This window comes from Eubalaena glacialis, chromosome 5, assembly GCF_028564815.1.
Source record: "Eubalaena glacialis isolate mEubGla1 chromosome 5, mEubGla1.1.hap2.+ XY, whole genome shotgun sequence".
NCBI classification, from domain to species: domain Eukaryota; kingdom Metazoa; phylum Chordata; class Mammalia; order Artiodactyla; family Balaenidae; genus Eubalaena; species Eubalaena glacialis.
The window spans coordinates 67,724,374-67,744,881 of record NC_083720.1 but is presented as its reverse complement, the minus strand read 5'-3'; the positions used below and the strand labels follow the sequence as shown (position 1 = coordinate 67,744,881).

At 40.3% G+C, this 20,508-nt stretch overlaps 1 protein-coding gene across 8 annotated transcripts in view; it reads right to left on the bottom strand.

The window, feature by feature from the left end:
• The window catches only part of LIMCH1 (LIM and calponin homology domains 1), a 350,076-nt gene that overhangs the window by 260,841 nt on the left and 68,727 nt on the right, over positions 1-20,508 (bottom strand). The gene's annotated exons all lie outside the window — the stretch shown is intronic.

Here is a 20,508-nt window from a genome sequence, read left to right as displayed (position 1 = left end):
TTGTGCTTCCTTATACATTACAAACATTGTATCTATTATAGTTCCTGGGTCAGTGCAGGCCAAGGGGAAGGCAGGAAACAGCTAGGAGCACTCTGATGAATGAAAGCATTTCTTCCTCAGACAGGTGCCGGCAGCTGAACCTGCAGGTATGCTGTAGCTTCTGAATAAGGGACTGGAGAGCTGGGGCTGCCTGCAAGCCCTGTGAGTCAGACAGGGCCCTAGCCTGAACCAGCCAGCCTCACCTCTCCAGTCTGTGGTGGGATTTTCTGGTCTAGCCAAGCCTAAAGCAGCCTCCAAAGCTGAGGCTCTAGAATACAGGAAAAATAATGTTTTACCTCATTGACCACGTACACCTGTGTGGACACACACGCAGAGCACGGATACAAAGTTTGAAAAACAGTACTGACCTTTTGCTAGAGCCAATGTACTGTGATATTTTCTATTCCATTTCATTTTTTAAGATGCTAGTCACAACGCACTAGCTTGATTTTATTATCCTCAAAAGGGTCACAACCAGCAGTTTAGAAATCACTGCTCTGTGGGTAAGAGGTGAGACAAACGGGCATTTGTCTCAATATGCTCTTCTCCACTGTTCCACATTCCTTGGATCTAGAATTAATCCACTGGACAAGAATTTTCCCTCAGTTTAATAAAAGATGTAGTGATTGACATATGTTCCATATTATAAAAAACAGATTTTTAAGAGCAGATGTGCAAATCGCAACTCCATTACTTTCTTAAAAAAGAACATTTGGTTTTCCTTGAAGATTCCATGAATCATAGTCCTCTAGTTTGGATTGACATCACTGCAGTAATAATAAAAACAGCATTTTGCTGCCTAACAATCATATTACTTATTTCCAGACGTAGGCGCGAATGGTGATCCTGTTAAAGAAGCAAAAATCAGTATTTAGCTCAACTTACCCCAAGGCCCTGTAGCCTTCTCACATGACACTTGCTCCTCTTGTAATGAAATGAATTAACTTAACCTTCAGATTTGTCTCTGATGCTTCCATTACACTGATCTACATCAGAATCTTCAACTCAGAAACACACACACACACACACACACACACAAACATCATTCTTCCTTTTCCTCTCACAGTAATTCAATTTCTGAAGCCACTTTCCATTTTAAAGAAACTTTGAAAGATCAAGAAAAACACGTGGGATTTTATCACTTATCTTTTGATAAAGCATTACCAATTAGATTTATATACAGGCGTTTACTAGTTAAATCATAAACGCATGGTTTATTCCTTTAAATTCCAGCTAATGGCCTTAGGGCTCACGTTGTCTTCCACCACTTACTCAGCACATCTCTCCATTTGTTCACCATTCCAGAAAGGTTAGAGGATGTGTGGCACATTAACTCGTTAGCTGGTATGAAAATAAAGCAATCAGCATTCAAAACTCACTTTATTCCAGCTATTTCCATGCTGCGCTCTGAACACTGACTTCTAAAAGTTATGGTTCCACTATCTGTATTTGTGACTCTCTTAGGATAATCTTTCCTTCCCGATTGATTAGGGATCTAGTTTTTCATCTAGTTTAACATACACTTGTATGAGGCATTCATAGACTCAGAGGTTTCAAAAGTGCAACAGGAATAGGAATGCTAGTTTAAATCCTCTGGACCCTGCTACACACCCCGACGCCACGCTGCCCCAATCTTACAGGTCCCCTCTGTTATGACGGCCAGAATGGAGACTTTTCCCCTACTCCGCTGCAACTGAACCTGCAGTTGAGAATTGTGCCCCTCATCTTCAGCTTGGAAATAGACTGGCAGCAACCCTCAAACCCTTTGACAAGAAAGACCTCTTTTAGAACAATCACTAGAGGTACTGAGGCTTCGAACCATAATCCTTTAGGGAAACTTCATTATACCATATTTGAACTCTTAATTCTTTCCACAATGGCAATTCTCTAGGAATTCATTCATAGAGGGAAATAAAACCCACTCTAAGATGATATATATTTATCTTAGCCACAAAGAACCAAAGTCCTCCAAAGATTGCATTTGTTTTATCAAACCATTCTGGGAAATTGCCCTGGAAGAGAAAGGTACTGCCAAGACCAACAGATAATAAAGCAAGATATCAAGGTCAGTAGCTACCCCGTCTCCAGAATGGACAGAAACTCAGGTCATCATGCAAAATTAATTTCCATTTTTAGGCTAAATAAATTCCATTTGAAAAGTATTGTGGAAAGATACAGGTCAGTGGACAAACAGATAAGGGAAACTTCACATATTTTTATGCTTTCCTTGATTACCTATTGGAGGAACTAATTGTAACAATCTACTTTTACTATTTTTCTTAAAAATACTAAGAGTGCTTCAACTGCAATATTTATTGCCAAAAAATTTAAGGACAAAAATTCCACAGGTGTCTCTGATCCTTTCCACCTTATGGTTACTTTACAGGGGCTCTCATTTCAGAGGACTGCTATCATTTTCCACCTAAACTAGTGCTGGGGAACACAGGACGCGATGAGTCCACCTTTCACGGGCAATCAATGAACTGATCATCAATCAGAGGGTTGAGATCCTAAGATGCTTCCTACAAGTTAATAAAGAATGGAAAAACAGTGAAGATTCTCTTAATCTGTACCTACAAAGACACATATTGGTTATTGAGCAAGACCATCTAGCCAGTAGAAGTTGGCAACATCACCAATAAATCACCCAGCACTTTGACCTCAGTCTAGTGGTCTGGTCATCACAACAGAGACTGTGGATGGGCAGATTTAGGCAAAATATAGTCCACAAGATTTCTTTTATGAGTATTATATCCATAACCACTAGGGAAAGGAAGATTATCCTAAGAGACACTCAAATCCCCAGTGTTGAGCAAGACTGAAAATCCCATTGCTCTGAGGGTCAGCCCAGGGGGCACTGAGGTTTCTAGGGATGCCCCTCCTTAGGGCAGATGGGATCTCATGTTGTTGTACTTGGCAAGGGTTTGTGGTTGTGTCAGCTCCTCTGTTCCCAGGGTTATTTGAGGAGGGAAGCGCTGCTGTGATATTTTGACTGCCTGAGGAGAGGTAGAGTTTGCCAGGCAAAGAGGCCGTTGTGTTGGGCAATGAAGAGTCACCACGAGCACAAGTTATGAACTGGCCTGACACCCACCAAATAGTTTTAGGACCAGTGACTTGACCAGTGACTTACCTTGAAGGTCAAGCTCATGTATTGGCATGGATTGTCCCCCAAATTCTGTAATTGTATATCATCCTTATCACATCTCAAAGGAACTAGAAAAATAAACTAATGCTATGCCCTGAATAAAACAGAGAGAAAAAATTTACATAGGGCACTGGAAAGTCACCAAGTGGCTGTTTAGGAGTATCAAAAATAGAATGTTGTACAAAGAAAACCTGCCAGATCTTAAACTCAAACCAAACGAGTGTCTAAGTTTTGGGAACTATTCAGACTCATGCAAACTGGAAGAGCTCTTCTGTCTCTAAGCCATCTCCTGCATGCACTTTGGCTCCCTTCAGTCCCATTGACAATAGCTATCCAGATAGAGATATCCGCATTGTCTCTGATTAGCTTTCTCTGAAGGATGCAGCCTTTTCTATCAATCACAGTTTTCATTAGGTCTAGGTCAACTTGCATTTCCTTGAGTCAGTGAGTTTTATGTGGGCACGCTCTTCAAACCAAAGCAAGCAACATAGAAGGAAATTGCTGAGTTGCTTATATTAATAGATCTCAACCCTTGAGGCCAAGGGTTGAGGCAAATCTCCTCCCGTCATTTTCACGCTGGAATTAGAGACCCAGCAGCACCTGCTCTGTGAGTCTCTCTCAGCCAAGCTGCTCCCTTGGTTAAATGAGAACATTCCATTTTATCTGGCAGGAGAGCTTTCCTTCAACAGGTGTATTTCTGATGTTTTCAGAAAAGAGTTTATCCATGGCTTACAAATACCGTATATTAAAAGAACTTCATTTCTCCTAGGAACTGGTGCTTTTGAATCACATGTGAGGTTTTGAAAAATACAGCTGCCCTGGCTTCCTGAAATCTGGAAAGCTTTACAACATGAAAGAATGTTTTCATTGGATAATAATCCATTTGCAATAAGAGCAAGGTCCATATTACTATTAAATGTGTTTATCCACTGATTCATCTGAATTCTCCTTGATTTGCTTTAAATACTATAATCAAATGTTGTTACTTAATTCAACATAGATTCAGGAAAGCAATCTGGAGTCTCACAGGTGGTCTGAACTCACTACATTGCTCACATGTGCTGCACTGCCAGGGCAGAAAGAAAAAGACATCCAATGTAATTTTTTTTCTCTTTACATCGGAGCATGAGACACAAAGCTTTTATGCAGGAACTCATTCCCAAAAGGTGAGACTGTGGCTTGCTAGCTTATGTTTCCATTTAAACAAATCTCTAACTAAGCACACATGAAAACCGATATGACCCTTCCTTTGATAAAAATCTAGCGTCAAACATTGACAGGCAAAATTTAAGTCACTTCCTGAATTGCTGAACAGTTACACAAAAAGAATCACCAAACACAACACATTCATATTTTTCCCTTCCATTTACTTAGCAATTCCTTTCCTCAAATTAAAAACTGTAGTTTTCCAGCAATTATTGTTTATCCTGGTTAAACTACTGATGTCTAATAATGTAATTACATGTGATAAAATGGAGTGAGGCAGGAAAGGAGACATGTGCCGCTGATATGATTAAAACTCAACCCATTATTATTTCCATATTGCATCACTATAACATGAGTGCTTTTGTGAGAAGCTGTATTTGGACTTCTGAGTGTTAGAAAGTCTCTTCCTTCATCAAGACGGTCAACAAAATGAATACAGAAAGTCTGTTTGGAAAATACAGGTGATTTCAACCCACAGTGGAGACCCACGCTAGTGAAGATCTCAACTATCACCGAAATCAGTTATCCTGATTTCACTCATTTGCTTCACAAATATATACTGAGAGCCATCTGTGCCAGGGAACATGCTAAACATGTGTACAACAGTGAGTCTATTTTAGACACGACTCTAAATGGCCAAACTCGTATCTTTTGTAAAATACTTTTTTTGGTGGTCTGTTCTGGCCCATCTGTCCTCTTTTATTTTAAAATTAATGTCTAAGAGAAGGAATCACAACCCTTGTTTCCCGTACTGTCTCCAAGTTCCCACTAACCCAAGAGTTTAGGGACAGAGAGAGACAAAGAAGCAAAACTACTCCTGATTCTAATTACTCTCTATTTCCTTAGCAGAGGTCCCACTCCCAAAAATGTAAAATTAATATATTTTTAGCTTATACTATTATTAGTTTCTACAAGCAAATGAGTTTATGTTAGCAAAGTAGACATTTAATATTAATTTTTTTATAAAAATTTAATAAAAATTTTATAAAATTTAATAAAAATTTTATAAAATTTAATAAAAATTTATTAAAAATTTATATTTATTAAAAATTTATAAAAATTTAACCTTTTATAAAAGGTCTTTCATTCTGTAGGAAGTCAAAGCAAAACCCAAGGAAAAGAAAAATAGAGATTATTATATACCACTTAGCAACCTAAGCTCCTAAATGAAATAGCACTATTCAGAAATCAGAACTCTTCACTACTGAGAAATGCATTTCTTAAGTATCTGTGAAAGATCCTGTTTCGAATTTGTTTTCCAAATCCCATGCATATTTTAGACAGTGGGGGTGGGGAGGAAGAAATATTCCAAATATTTAATACAAATTCCACTCCCACCTTCATTTTCCCTCATATTAAGACTAAGGCACAATGATGCCTTTACCAGAGAGAAAAAAATAAATCACAGATTTGAGAGACAGCACACCCTGAGTACTGAAGTCTTTCTCTTTAGAAACTCAAAAACAGAGCCAGAGAGAATCGAGCCGAGGAATCTACAACAAATACCAGTATTTTTTAATATATTCATTAGATCTTTACTTAAGATATTACTAATAGATTTTATTTGTAAAGAAGCTATTTGATTTTCATTTTCCATGAAAACTGAACTAAATTTCATTTCTACTGATTTCTATAATAATTTAGACATGTATTTGCATATTCTCTCCAAGTAATTTCAGTGCAAGAGATCAGCTGAATCAAGAATCCCCAGCAATCCATGTCATGCTTGACTTTCCAAGGCAAAGAAGTGGTAGAAAGAAGGACTGAAGTCATTACCACCTATACATGCAGCACCAAGTGAAACAGACCTCCAAACCATGAGACGGGAGTGAAATCTAACATGAAGGGAAAGAATCTGTGAACAATGAGAGTCAAAGACTTAAGACCAAACTTCTTATTCTGCCACTTCATATTCAGAGTCACTGTAAAGGCTTTTGAGAGTGTCACGAATTTTTTTTATACTTGGTCACCATAGAATTAGGTCTGCTCATATTACCAAAAACAGACAATGGTATTTTTTTCTTCATTTTGTAGACCCTAAAATTCTAGACGATTGTTTATGCCATTTTGGGCCAACAAACCCAAATGGTACCATATTGCACCATTTAACCAGTACTGGCTCACATAACAAATTATTCTGCTAAGTACAGGCAGTTTTCACACTCCTGTCTGACAGGCTTTATTCTTAAGGAAAGTGTTAAAGTCAAAAAATATTTCAGCAAGACATGATTTTTTCCATAGAAACATTGTTCTAATTAAATGCTAGTTTCCTGATTAATATCCTTAAAAAATAAAATTACTACAAATACCATGTTTAATCACATATAAAGGATATAATTAAGCATTAAACATTTTCTCGAAATTGTTACTTACAGAGGACCAACTAATAACAAAATTAATACTAAAGTTTATTTAACAGTAAGTATCTTCTTCTTACTTCTTCCCTTCCTCTAGCAGCAGTAAACTACAACGTATAGAAATACTACCTTAATCACAAAACATCTACCAAGGTGCAAGTGTACAGGAGATGCTCAATACATGAGTTGAACGAACCGCCAAGTGATTAATAAGGACTTTGGGAGAAACTACTACAATGATGAGTATTTTGTTGCCCTCCCCTTTTTGAATCTCCCTGCCCCTCTCCCCCACATACACATTTTGTTGTAGGTGTTCGAAATCTCTTGGTGTTTCTCCTGCAGAGGAGTTTGCAATGTGTGCCCATCTGACTTGACAGCAATAACCTGGGTAGACTGGATGAGAGCACGACCTGCTGGAATTCAGGATTGTCCTGGAGAGAGTAAGGAAAGCCACACCATCTGCCAGCTGAAGGGTCCACCTTCCATGTATTCACGTTTACCCCCAGGGTTTCCTCTTTAGTCAGGCTCTGGCTTTCCCCGGACATACAGTCCCCTCACCCTTACACCAAAGTAGCGCTACTCAAAGTGCCATCTGTGAGTTCATCCTTACAGGTCCATGACATCACCATGGACTTGAGGATGAGCGTTGGAAACTTGCACAGCAATTGGCATTGCCACCCCATCCAAGCACGTGATCAGACGACGCGTCTTGCTGAGCAGGATGTCAGTTGGTTTAGGTGTTGGCCAAGTGGCTGGGTGAGTTGCATGTGATACAAGTTGTGTACTAATCACAACATAATACAGTGTGTACAGTATTACAATGGATTGGAAGTTTTAAAAAACAAAACAAAGCAAAACAGTCCTTCACCAACGAAGTTTGAGAAGCGATAAAGAGCACAGGCACCGGCGTCAAACAGACCCAGGAATGAGTTCCCCTGCTCTACCACTTGGTCACATGACCAGAGCAAGTTACTTAACCTCTCTGAACCTCCATCCTCTTATCTGAGCAGATCCAGATACAGGAAGCTGTGTCTCTGTTAAATGAGCCACTTACTCCCTGTGTCGTGTAACGGGCGACAATTTCAATATGTGTTCAATACAAGGGTCAATCACACACTGAATATGCTTCAGATGTGGTTTGTTCCACAGCTGTGTGAACAAACTGATAGCTGTTTTGGGCAACAGCTCGCCTGCAATAATATAGTGAGTCTCCTAGCATCTTCTCATACCCCGTGTGGAAAATATTTTGGCAACAAATTCTGTGCATAATGGGCTGCACAGGACTAGATCCTGTGGTCACTAGATCCTGTGGTTTGGACTTAACCACATGTGACAATTCACTTTGGGCCATTGTGAAAGCAAAAATTTCTCAACTCCATCCAACAACAGCTGAAGACCTAAACACAGCTTTCCAGATGCCTTTGATGACTTAAAGTCATAAACATGGAAAAAGATGTCTGGGAGAACTAGAGGAAAAAATTTAATTTATGTGGAAAATAGAGGGAAATACACAGAAACCTTCTAACCAGCATACATCAGGCCATTCTGGCCACTCTGTAAATGAAAAACAAAAACAAAGCCCCTTTCTCATCATCGCAAAGCCCATCTGCAACACCCCGAGCACAATATCTGGAAAGATAGCAAATAAATGCTCCCTTTTGATCCTTCTATGCCATTTTTGCCTGTAAAATCGTGCTTTAATGCTTCCTTCCTTTATGTAAGTTAATTACATTACAGAGTTTCCTTTCTATTAGTTATAAATGCCATCTGGGTGGAAACCTAACAACATGTCAGTGACACTACTCAAAATGGTTCCGAAGTTTTTCACCCTCAATCTGTAGGACAATCAGCAATAGTCTTTAAGAGGCTCCAAACAGGAAAGCTCCATAATGCCAGGGCTGCTTTATAACATCAGTCGTCAAGCTCCTTACACACTTCTGGCTCCTATTACACTAGTTGAGTGAGAGGTCACTTGGGTCACATGGGACCTTACAAGGTTTCTGGAGAGAATAATAGTTTTTCTGTATTCCTTCCTTATGAAAGACAAGTGATCAGCACTACTGTCTAGACATTCAAAGATATTTTTCATGGACACAAACTAGGATTTTTGTGTTTTTTTTTTTAAGTGAAAAACGGATTTACTTTTATTCTAAAGCATGCACCCAGCTACAGTAGCCCTTCTGGAAATTCTTCTTGAGAAGATTTTTGTGTCAGGCTCACGTTTAGAAATAACAAAGCGTAACTAAAGGGATCCGAGCTCCCTGACAGTGTTTGACACGTTACCTAGGGGACTCTGGAGATGGATTTCATTTTTAAAGAATTCACCTTTCAGTTGGACATATGGAAGACCAGCTAGAAACCATGTCTTTTTACCCTAATTTTCCACTTTATAACGTGTCTCCTTAGTGGACTTCTTTCTACCAGTGCCACACTTCCAATATAGACCTGGACACTCACCAAATCTATGTTTCCCATCCTCTGCAAACAAAGCACTGGAAAACATATTGAAGTTCCTTGGGTGTGACCAAAGAGTATGCACAGAAATTTAGAAATGTCTGAATTCCACCTCCAGTTCTGACAGCATCTCTCACACAGATTGTCCTGGCACCATTATTTTAATTACTTTACATGCTGCCTCTACAATCCTGATGATAAAATGGAAAAGCTGTTTTGCTGGAACTTGTGCTGCAAATAGCACAATGACAGTGTTAGGAAAAATCTCTCATGGTTTTAACTGGCTCACAAAGATTATTCTTAACACAAGCTCTCCCCAACATATGGATATTATTTCTGAGTGACCCAGATCGGTGAGCAGGTCCAATGAAGCCTGTGATCCCAATCCTCCAGTGGGGACAACAGCCCACCTTTCCTAGGTCAGAACAGCTCAAGGAGAAGTGACCTGGAGGTGTGCCCAACTCACGGTCCAGTGGTACCACAACGATGGGCAAGTGCAAAGAATGAAGAAGCCTGGTGTCCAGAAATCTAGAAGGAGATGAGGAAACACGAGGCTCAAACTACCCCCACCAACGTCACCTCCAACGATGGAACGAGGATTACTGGCATCCTAATTTGGAAATCAGAAGGGTTTTTTTTAATTAGAAAAACAGATTTTCTTGTGGTTCTATGGCTTTTGCCATCAAAAGAAATTAGAACAAATGAACTTTGTCAAAAACTGTAAATGAACTGAAGACTGCCTACACCACTCAAAGTAGAGTAACTATGGTATATTGGTTATTTCTTAAGGAGTCAAAGTCTTCGAAAGTAAGGATGAGTGGATCATTTAGTCATGTAGTGGCAATTGTTTTCCTATTATTTCTAGGAAGGTAGTGTCAGTAAATTGTTACAATTTTCTACTTTGATACATTTTGGTACAAGACCATGCTCTTGCATGATGTTCCCAGAGAGCTTCTCTGTGGCTCAGAAAGAACTGAGCTCTAAACCCGGTTTAATCGTTAACCATTCAATCTGGACAAAGCTACTGAACTTCACTCCCTACCCTTCAAAGTTCTTATTTGTCAAATAGACAGAAATAATATCTTACTAGGAGAATGAATGTGGAAAAAAATAAAGCTAATTCTAGCTCTGTTCTGCACCCAGATGAACAATGAAATTGTAGCTTCAATGTTTCCAAGTGACTTTATTTAGTTTTCTACTGCTGCTGTAACAAATTACCACATTACTTTTAGCGGATTGAAACAACACAAATTTATCCTCTTACAGTTCTGGAGGTCAGAAGTCTCACATTAAGGTCTTGGCAAGGCTGCTTTTTTTTTCACAGCTTCACAGGAGCTTTCCTTGCCGTTTCCAGCTTCTAGAGGCTACCTGCGTTCCTTAGCTCATGGCCCTTTCCTCCATCTTAAAAGTACGTCACTCCAACATCTGATTCTGTCACCCTGTCTCACTCTTACAAAGACCCTTGTGATTACATTGGATGTACTCAGATAAGCTAGGATAACTTTTCCATCGCAAGATCCTTAACTTAATCACACCTACAAAGTTTCTTTTGCCATGTAAGATAACATATTCAGAGGTTCTGAGGATTAGGACATGAATATATTTGGTGGCCATTATTCAGACTACCAGAAGAAGGGAGACCTAATTGTAGACAAATCTGGCAAATATTTAGTCCAATGAAATAAAAGGTTCCATTAAGTTCAGTCTTTTTAGGCATCATGATCAATTGCTCAGATTTCTTGCTCTCCTCCTGGAGAGAGGGGGTTATATCTCCATTATTACAGTGACATGAGATATGGGGAACACAAATCAAATGGTGTCCTCTTAATCCTGGGTACCCTCTGCTGCAAAGTGACCAGTCTGGGCTGCTGCCTGGCCTGGGGACCACAGAAGTGAGATTGGCTAGATCTATCACCCTTGATATCCCATGGGCACCTGCTATTGACAACCATAGCTGGTGGTCAGGGCCTTGGGTACCACCAGCCAGCCTCCAGCGGTGCTAGAGCCAGCTCTGGGTCTCAGGCTCCACCCAGGTCCTGCCCTAAGCCCACTATCTTTTTTTTTTTTTTAACATCTTTATTGGAGTATAATTGCTTTACAATGTTGTGTTAGTTTCTGCTGTATAACAAAGTGAATCAGCTATACATATGCATATATCCCCATATCCCCTCCCTCTTGCATCTCCCTCCCACCCTCCCTATCTCATCCCTCTAGCTGGTCACAAAGCACTGAGCTGATCTCTCTGTGCTATGTGGCTGCTTCCCACTAGCTATCGATTTTACATTTCGTAGTGTATATATGTCCATGCCACTCTCTCACTTCGTCCCAGCTTACCCTTCCCCCTCCCCGTGTGCTCAAGTCCATTCTCTACATCTGCGCCTTTATTCCTGCCCTGCCCCTAGGTTCATCAGAACCATGTTTTTTTTTAGATTCCGTATATATGTGTTAGCGTACGGTATTTGTTTTTCTCTTTCTGACTTAACTTCACTCTGTATGACAGACTCTAGGTCCATCCACCTCACTACAAGTAACACAGTTTCGTTTCTTTCTATGGCTGAGTAATATTCCATTGTATATATGTGCCACATCTTCTTTATCCATTCATCTGTCGATGGACACTTAGGTTGCTTCCATGTCCTAAGCCCACTGTCTTTTAACGCAGCTACTTTCTGAGTCCTCTCTTGAAGAAATTAAGAACTTTTGATGCCACCACACAGGAGCTGAGAGAGGACTGTGAGTGCAGCTGAGACCTCCTTTTACCTGACCTCACCGTTGTGTCCTCTTACGTTGCTGTTCACCCCTTCCAGGTTGGCATGAGGATACTTCACGTACCAGCCTCCACTCAGAATCCTGAATAGGAAAGTGGGACAAAACTTGCCTCTGCCTTTGGCATTTCCATCAGCCAAGACAAGGCCCTCTGCCCTCAGTACCCCCTCTACCTATCTACTTTTGGCCATCGATCCCTTCCCTCCCTTTAAGCATACACCTCTCCATCCATCAAGAGGTGGGGTCTATTCCCCCCCCCCCGCCCTTGTACCTGGACTGACTCTAACTTCCTTTGACCGATAGGATATGGTGAAAGTAATGTTCTGGAATTAGCCTTAAGAGGACTGTCAGCTTCTGCTTTCTGCAGCTTGGAAGCCAGCTACCTGAGGAAATACAACTGTCCGGAGATCTCCATGTTATGAGAAGCACTGACGTACAAGACATGGCAGAAAAGACTTCTTGGACCTTTCAGCCCAGACTCTCAACACCAGCTGAAAACAATGACCTGCCAACACCACTTGGAACAGGACTGCCCAGCTGAGCTAGTCAACTCAGAAAATCTTGACAAATAATAAACTGCAGTTATTTTAAGCCCATAAGTTTGGATGGTTTCTTACACAGTTAATATGTAACTAAAACAGTCAGAAAAATAGAAAAATAAGATATAAATATATTAAAGCGTTTCCTAAAATGTAATCACAGTGACACAGTAGTAAAGACACATACAAAGTGACAAAAATGTGGGAAGCAGCCATTTCAACAGAATGCCCACTCGTTTGGAAGAGTTTTGTTGTGCTTTATTTTTCTAACTAAATGCACTCACACATTTAATTCATCTGTAGCCAAAGAACCACTTACACTACTTTTTTCCTTCCCCAATTAGCATGCAGGGATTTCCATCCTGATTAAGAGAATGTGATATGCAAAGTCAGTGGACCACTGTCTTGCATAACAAACCAAAATCTTTTGACATCAGTGAGAAAATTCCTCAAGAATGCAGAGGACATAATGCCAATTGTTAAGTGTGAAATTCCAGGGTATTAACCCTTTGAGAGATGCTGTCATGTTCAGTCTTATTTGAGGCTGATCAAAAGGACCATGAAACTAGATCGGAAAATTATGCACCAGCCTCCACTGCCTACTTAAAAAAAAATTATAATAGAAACTTGATCCTTTTAAGAGCTCCCAAGCGTCCTGCATTTTAGCAACCAGGTTTTAAGTCATGAGAGATCACTATCATTTAAGAACGGTGTCCAGCCAAGTAAGCCTCTTAATTCAGAGTAAAAGTCCCAATCAATAGCCATCACCTAGGCCTTAACACTTTCTTTAGGAAATGTTTTTAAATGGAAAACTGACCACAAAGCCATGCCCAAATGATATTATTAAAAACAAGGACATAGGGCCCCTGGATTCACTTACTAGACCACTTTGTTTAGAAAGTTGTCAGCGGTGAGGGAAATGAGGGAGTCATTTAGACAGGAAGGTACGGGCTGTTTGCTTTCTCTAGTTTCTATCTGTACCTTTCTTCTTCTCATTCCTAACCCTTCCATTACGGATGCAGACCAGGGGCCCCGCGTACACAAAATCTGAAGTTACAAATGGAGCGTCACACCAAGGACAGGATTCCAGGTCTCAAAACTCCCTCTCAGGCATCAAGAGCAGCCCCACACATATTTTAAAGTCACCCAGACAAGCAAGTTTAGATTGTACAGAAAGACCACAATTCACCCTGTTATTTTTAGTTGCCATGATTTATCTACTCAAGCTGTGTTCACACAGCATTCATCAGCCAGGAACGCAACCTCCTTATTTTGAACTCAAACTTGTCTGTACAATAGAGCTCAGAGGGGAAAAACAAGCTATTCTGAAATCAAGGGGTCTGGATTCAAATTCCAGGAACAGCACTTGTTAGCATTTACTAAGTATATTGCTCAGGGCAAATTATTTAACGTCCTAGACTGAATTTCTTCATCTATAGCTACATTACAGGGTTGAGGGAACATTAACTAGGATTTTAGATGAGAAAAGAAAACTTTAATTACTAGCTGGGCACAGATTCAATTAGTGTTAGTTATGATCATTAAAAGTATTGCAGTTTTTGTTTTCCTTACCTATAGTATTGGCACCCAGCCCCTTAGCCCTTAATCATTGCTCACTATAGTAATCACTCAAAACTCAAAAGAGCATCAGATAAGATTTATAAGTTAAGAAAAGCAGTTAGAGGGATTCAGTGTATATGGAATCTAACAAGATGATGAGTGAGGAGAAACGTGAACAGAGGAGAAAGCAGACATACATTATAATTAATTAAGAGCTTTGCTAAGTCAGCTGTGACTGTGACCCCAAGAGAATTCAAAGTCTTTTTTTTTTTTTTTGGCAAGTTAATGGAAATCCAATTCAGCTATATGCCTTTTACCTCCTTGACTTATTCCCATGAGATAAAATCCGATGAAATCCTTTGAAAACCAGTAAGCATTGTGCCAATAGGGAATATTTATTGGGTGCTTATTACATTGCTGGCATTTTATGTACACCGTATACTGAACTCTCACAACAACCCTCTGAAACAGTTTTTATGTTCCTCATTTTATGGAAAAGGAAACTGAGCCTTAAAGAGATTAAGCAACTTGCCCAAGGTTGTCCAGGTAGCAAGAGGCCGGCCAAGATTTCCACTTGTGTCCATAGGACCCAAGCGTCTGTTCTTTCTACCAAGGAGGAGGAGGTGGTATGTCTCAAAGTTTTGAGACCTCTGAATGTTGCAGAGATGAACAGGAAATGGATTACACAATCATTTTTCATTTCATGTCTAGACTCTAGGAAACAACCCATAACCAGCAAGGAAGCAGACAAGCAGCATGGGGCTGTGAACCAGCACTGAAAATTCCTGAGGAGGATGGAGAAATAACAATCTGGACATTCAGCTGCAGTTTAGAAGGTCAGCACCAACTTCAGACAGACGTCTGATATTTTAAACGGCAAATTTGCTTGTATATTGTATATTGTGCAGAATTGCTACACTTTCAGTTATGAAGCCATAATGCTGGTTTATTTCCAATCTCAGCGCTGAAGGACACATAGGAAAAAAATAGAAAACCAATTGGCTTTCAATGGAATTTTGTCTGAGTTTTTAGCCAGCATGTAATAAAGAAGTTATTCTCCTTAGGCACATTCAATTTTTAGACTGCTAAAGCATGGCAAAAACACAAAAACTGTGTGTTTCATAATGATTCAAAGGAGGACCTAAAAATTATGTGAAATTAAGTAAAGCCAATTTTTCTTAACCAGATTTAAGTTCTGAAGATTATTTCACAGCTATTTGTGGCTTATGGAAAACAATTATAAAAACTGGAGAAATAGGATGATAAAGGAAACATTCCCAGGCTCTTTTAATAAAGAGATGGTTTGTTTTTTTTTTAATTTATTTATTTATTATTTTTATATTTGGCTGCATTGGGTCTTCGTTGCTGCGCGCGGGCTTTCTCTAGTTGCGGCGAGCGGGGGCTACTCTTCGTTGCAGTACACGGGCTTCTCATTGCAGTGGCTTCTCTTGTTGCGGAGCACGGGCTCTAGGCGCTTGGGCTTCAGTAGTTGTGGCACGCAGGCTCAGTAGTTGTGGCACGCGGGCTCTAGAGCGCAGGCTCAGTAGTTGTGGTGCACGGGCTTAGTTGCTCCACGGCATGTGGGATCTTCCCGCACCAGGGCTTGAACCCGGGTCCCCTGCATTGGTAGGCGGATTCTTAACCACTGCGCCACCAGGGAAGTCCCAAGAGATGGTTTTTAAACCACCTCTGCTTCATCATTATATTTTTGAAATTCCTACATGAAACTGTTTCCCCAAAATTTAATTTCTCTAAGACTAGGACACACACCGTTCATTTTTGTGTCCATAGCATTCATTACGGTTATCTGGCTTATGTAAAATCTGTGGTAGGCATTTAGTGCTGTTTACCAAATATTTCTGATTCTCCTCCCTCTAAGAACATGATAAGATTATGCTTTTCTGCCCACCTGAAGTTAGGCATGGCCATTTGACTTGCCTTGACTTGCCTTTCATTTACTGGCCAATAAAATGTGAGTGGAAATAATATCACCTCCAGGCCAAATCGCACGCATGATTCACCATGTTTCCTTCCCTTCACCATGGTAACTGGCAACATTCCAGGTGGGGAAGACTCCATCAGCCTACACGCCACCAGAAGCGAGCCCTCCATTGACAGGTAACATAAACAATAATGAAAACTCTGTTGTTTTAAGCAGCCGAGATTTGAGTGTCATTTGTTACTACAGCATAATCTATCACAACCTGACTGATAAAAAAATATTCCGAATGAAACTTCAGTGAAGAAAAACCAAGAAAGGAAAACCTGAAGACTATAGGTGGAATGACCATTCCCATTGAACTCATCGTCCTTTTTCCATAATTCTTTCTAGGTTCAAATCCGGGAACACTGTGCTTACCACACAGCCTGATACAAACATTAATACAACCAAGGTAAATCTATGTTCAAATCATGCTGCCAAAGGCCACTATGGTCAGCATCACCTCTCAAAGATACTAAAATCTGTAGAGAAGAGTCTGCATATCTTAAGCCAGAATAACAGGTTTGTTCCTCAGAAATGAGTACCCTTCGCTCAGTGGCTAAACACAGTAAATTTATATTCAAATAACCCAGGGTCAAAGCACCAGAAGCAAACAAAAACAAAAACAAACAAACAAATAAAAAACAAATGCTGCTTTGTAAAATAGGAATATTTAAAGAGCCCAAGGGGAAAATGAGAACAATAAAGCAACTCCCTACCAAAAAAAAAAAAAAAATACACATAAGAAAATGGTGTGCAGATGGACTGTAATATCAAAAATATGCTGTCAAGTTAGGCAGAAAGAATTCAGCACAGCCACTTAAGCATGTTCCCTGTGCTGGAACTCATCTGGAGTTACTGGCACCTGATCTTTATGCCACTGCTAACGTCTTACGCTCACCACCTTCTTCCTTTCCAAGGAGAGAGATTTCAAACAAGGCCCTTTCACGTGCAACTTAGAAAGGGAAAAGGTCAAAAAATAAGAAATGGAACCAAATGCTTGAGAGGCAAAGAGGAAGATACACGCAAGAAACCCATGAAAGCCTTAAGGCCGCAGCGAGCCGCTATCTTCATGAAGCAATTCAAACCCACGCCTCTCAGCCTCAGCCTTGCCCCCAGTGATACTCTTTCCTCATTCACACTCAGGAAATGGCTGAGTTACCAGGTGTGAACACTATCATCCTTCCTTAATCCTAGCTGAACCACAGCCCAGCTTCGGCTCCTAGCACGTCCCTAAAAATGGAAGCTAGGTCCATAGGTTTCTGGAGTTGGAACAAACCTAGAAGAATGTCTAGCCAGCTGAATTTGTCACCTGTGGGGAGGTTAAGTGACTTGCTTAAGGTCGCACATCTGAATAGTTAGAAGTCACTGAAGATCTCCAAATAGTCGCCTTATTGTCTACCCTTTGCTCCTCACCTACTTGCTTTCTCTGCCACTTTTATCCCCGCTGATTATCTCTTCTCATTGGAAATCAACCTCCTCCCTTGGAGTTCTTGACACTAATCTCTCCTGGCATTTTCCCACCTCTAGTTCTTTTTAATTTATTTCACAAACACTTACATAGCAGTTATTAAGCGTCAGGCTTTGTTCTAAGTACCTTAGAAATATTAAGTTCTTTAATCACTATAACATGGGGTAAGTCCTATTATTATCCCCATTGTACAGATTAGACCCAGAGAGGTTAAGTGACTTGCCCAAGGTCCACTGCTAGAAAGAGACAGAGCCAGGATTCAAAACCAAGTAGACTGGGACTTCGCTGGCAGTCCAGTGGTTAAGACTCCATGTTTCTACTGCAGGGGGCACAGGTTCTATCCCTGGTCAGGGAACTAAGATCCCACATGCCGGGCACAATGTGGCCAAAAAAAAAAAACCAAGTAGACTGGCCTCAGAGTTCTGTTCTTTACTACTACTCCATGCTGCTCTCTCCATTGCTGCGTCCCCTTGTCTCCCAAAGATTAGAAAGTCAATACTCCCCCTGCCCCATCAAGAAGTCACCTTTGACAATCTCAATTCCAGAGCAATCTAGCCATTGAGTTGTTAAGACCACCCAAGGAATACTACTTATTATTCCCCAGAACACATTTTGGAGAAATTTCTTTTCTAATTGCTGAACACATGGAGAGGGAAAAAACAGTAAACTACATTTTTTTTTTCCAAATGGACTAACCATTTGGTGTGTAAACAAGGTGAGGAAACAGAATGAAGCCCCAAGGACTAGACAATGTGGTATGAGTTAAAGATAAAGCAAAACCTTCACTGAATTCATCAGGAATGATTGATTGAAACTTAACTGGGGAACTCATTTGTTTATAGTCTAAAGAAGGAAGGAGTCCTGTTTTGGTAAGATAACCCTAAGTCTGGCTTCTGTTTTATTTTTGTTATGTATTTTTGTAACTTGGGGGCGGGTGGGGGGGAGGTTTGTATGAGCAGGAGTGCAAAGGTCTTCTGGCAAAAACTCTTTTGTTAAAATCCAGAAAAACAAACAACCAACATTGATGTTTTGGAACAGCCCACGGCTGCCCTTTCAAACATTTTACCTTCCACTGATTTAAGGAAATGAACACACAAAGGCTTCCAGAATTGTATGTGACCCTGTGGAGGTCACTGCACCGGACCCACTGATTTCTGGCATAAGACATGCAGAGGGCAGGAGGATAGGAGGGAGGAAATGGCCATGCAGACTGATAAATACAAAACTGCCCACTCTCTTGACCCTCGGGCAGAAGGAAAACAAAATCCATCATTTGTGAGCTGGCAAAGGAAGCTTTACTTTGAGGAAAAAGTTCACGTGGTACTTAAAACACACATTACATGGCCTTCCCTTGAGTCGGCAGAAATGAATAGTGCGTACAGGAAGACCCAGACAGCTCACGGTAGAAAGAGGAAAGGGGTAGGAGGAGCAATGGAAATTCTCCAAAAATTCATATTATCTCAAGGCATCAGTTTCAAAACCTCTCTCTCTCCAAACTATCCAAGAAATGCTCCGATGTAAAATAACTTAGGTCTGGCCACTTTCTCTGATCATCAGGAGGTACCAGTGATCATTCATTCACTGACTCCCCGATGCGAACTGGGCGCCACATCTTCATCTGCGGGGTGTTGCAGGTTAACTGGAATTTCGCAGAAAACATCAAGCAGGTGCGCTTTTATGTACCAAAAGTATAAATGAATGCATTTTTTACCTAGTATCTTACCTGTACTGATTATTTTAGATGAAAGGGAAGCCAACAACAATCGCTCAATAACTGAAATGTAAATGTGAGAGCTGAGATCTTCCCTAATTTCAACAAGGCTGAAGAAATGTGTTTAACAAAGACCTGCACTCAGGAATGGGGTGGCTCTTTTTAAGTAATGTTTCCACGCCAACTCTTAGTCTAAAGGGGACAGTCCCTGCTAGGAAATGACAGTTCTGTGTGGAACCAACTGCAGTACATATTAGACTCTTTACATCCAGAGAACAACCCTTTCCAAACCTCTCCTCAAATGTGAAAGGCAGTAATATGTAGAGAATCTTCAAAAGACTGAGTTACCTGAATTACTCTAAGCACATATTTCTAAAGTAAAATTGCCAGAATATGGTTATGATTCATAAATTTCACTAAAGTCTCCTATGAAACATCTATACAGAATAAATCTTTCAGCATTATAAAGAAGAATGTAGAAAAACCCTTCTTATATACATACCGTGAAAAAAAACTAAGACTCACCTGGAATTTTATAGGAATGTTTTCACTCTTTCAGATTTCATAGTTAGCCTCAGTTTCAGATCAAAACTCTTCACATGCATATAAATAAATGTTTCTAAAAACAGCAGTACCTCAGACATCCAGCCCTCAACTGTCCAGAAACCCCAGTTCACTGAAACAGCCCTGAAACTAGACATTTAAGTGTCTGCATACATGAGCAGAATCCCAGAAAAGCCTCTGACATGAAGAGTGAGTAAGAGGCAGTATGCTTGTTAGGTAACTGTTTTTAGAGATGGCAAGTGGTTGTCCAAGCCAGTGCCCACAGACACCCAGTCTGCAGGGATAAAGAACTAAGAGTCAATATAATGGTATAAAAGCAGCAGGTAGCAGAGACAGCAGGTAACAGAAATAGAGATGGGGTGGTAGGAAAGAGATCCCGAGAATACTGAAAAGTGAGGGTGGAAACTGTGCTGATGGGAAGAGAAATAGGGCAACAACTGATGAAGCTGGAACCATTCATGGCATCCCAACCCTTTACAGACATGAAGCCATTAGAAGGCATTATCTCTCTGTATTAAAACAAGTAAATTACTCTTTACAGTCTGTTTCATGTTCAAAATAATTTTAAACGTTCAGAAGAAAAACAAATATGCTCTTCTCAGTTTAAGAATCTATTGTACCAGGCCAAACCCAGGTTGTTAAAAGCAGTGAACAATGTCATCATATTCTTCAAGCAGGGATCAGGAGAGGGACTAAGAAACTGGGTGGTCAAGAG